Genomic DNA, 2048 nt, shown 5'->3' on the forward strand with positions numbered 1-2048 from the left:
TATATATATATATATATATATAGGGAGAGATAGATAGATAGATAGATAGATAGATAGATAGATAGATAGATAGATAGATACGTACACATGTCTGTGTGTTCGTGACGATCTTCTTATATGTTTATCTCGATAAAATACTTTAACATATCTCCCTAATGTTATCGTAGTATATTGTATGGAATATTCCATGGAGATTCTAGAACAACCAATTAGCTTTCGGGTCTTATTATTGTCTTTTCTTTACTTTTCTTTCTCTTCTTATTAACTTTCCTTTGAGCTTTCCTTTCTATTCATTCTTCCTTCCTTTCGTTCTCTTTTCAGCAGTGTTTACCCCCGAAAACCCTTCAAATGATCCCTATAAATACGAACCTGACACGACAAGAATCATAAACGGAATATTATTTCTAGAAAAGCATAAAAGGATCTCATTTGTGTTTATATTAACGGCTTCATATTATCTTATTGATTTAAAGGTTACACACGTACAAATAATACATAACTCCACCCGGAGTGTACGTATATATATATATATACACACATACTCCGGGTGTATATATATATATATATATATGTGTATATGTGCATGCGTGTAGATTATATTAGTGTTTTACATATGTATATAAGTAGTGTTTTCATTGTATTCCCTAAATATCAAGTTCACATCACACGACATCGTTCATACAACAATAAAAATATTAGGGATTTGGGACATTGCACATACGCTGAGAAATAATGTGTGTAAAAAAAATAAACACGAGCGCACATGCGCACAATCATGTATGTATTTGCGCGTGCGTATATATATATATGTATATACCTATGCACACAAATTATTTATATGCAATGATGTTGAGTACGTGTGTGTATACATATGTATATATTATATGCAAGAATAATATAACACGAGGATGGGAGATACTAGACCTTAATATATGTGCATGTGTGTGTGTGTGTGTGTGTGTGCGTGTGTGTGTATGTATGTACGTATGTATGTATGTAAAATTTAGATTCAGATGAATATGGTACGTAAGTTGAGGCACCAAAATTTAGTACGTTATTATCCATACAGTTTCAAAATAAGGTGATTAAAATCAAAATAAGCAACAGGATATCCAGAGGTAATGCAGTACGATCGTTTCAGGCGGCTCCATTTAATTGAACAATGCAATCATTACATCAATTTAAATGCAGAGCAATCCTCAGCTGCGTAAAGACATAGAATTAAATTAAATCAAAACAGATGGACACATTAGTATAATTTTACCTAAAACCTCCAAGAAGGTAAGGAGATAGACAAAGAACATGCTGTCTTCACTTCAGCTTAGATATGTATGTGTATATATACACATACACATACATACATACATTCATACAAAAATATATACTTACAAATACATACAAGCACACACACACACACACACACACACACAGACACACACACATTAAAAAATCATTGGATTTGACAAAAGAAAAAGAAAAAAGCTTTGTCACATCTTAAGTGAATGGCTTCATTTGTCGAACGCCATCGCAAAGAAAAGGCATTCGCTTTTAACTCTCTATGATGAACGACGGAGTCTTATGAAGTGGAGGAAGCGCGAAAGAGAGAGAGAGAGGTGGGGGGAGAGTGTGAGTAAGAAAGAGTGAGTGTGTGAGTGAGAGAGAAGAAGGGAGAGAGGAAGAGAAGTGTCTCAATCATGCATTTCTCACAACCTTTGACCTCGTCAACAGAAGTACATTTCCTTTTAGATACATACCTCGGAAAACGGTTATTAAACACGAAAACACAAACACACACACATACACACACACACATACACGCACACACGCACACACGCACACACACGCACACACGTACACACACGAGCACTCACACACACACACAAAACACTTATAGAATGTAGTATTGTAATACGGTCGGTGGCTATGTTTCGCTGATGAACAGAAAATAAGATCGAAAAATGTCTGGTATTCGTCTTCGCCGGGGCAAACGTTTATATATATTAAATAGCTTTTTAATGTTCTATGTATGATGTTTACATGTTTCTCTC

At 34.6% G+C, this 2048-nt stretch overlaps 1 long non-coding RNA gene across 1 annotated transcript in view; it reads left to right on the forward strand.

Annotated features, from left to right (window-relative positions):
- LOC128250539 (uncharacterized) overlaps positions 1-440 on the forward strand; it is a 2555-nt gene extending 2115 nt beyond the window's left edge. The window contains exon 2 of the long non-coding RNA XR_008266564.1: positions 322-440. This is a non-coding gene — a long non-coding RNA (uncharacterized LOC128250539). The remainder of the gene's footprint in view (positions 1-321) is intronic.
- Positions 441-2048: the final 1608 nt, after the last annotated feature.

Source organism: Octopus bimaculoides, chromosome 22, assembly GCF_001194135.2.
Source record: "Octopus bimaculoides isolate UCB-OBI-ISO-001 chromosome 22, ASM119413v2, whole genome shotgun sequence".
Taxonomy (NCBI): domain Eukaryota; kingdom Metazoa; phylum Mollusca; class Cephalopoda; order Octopoda; family Octopodidae; genus Octopus; species Octopus bimaculoides.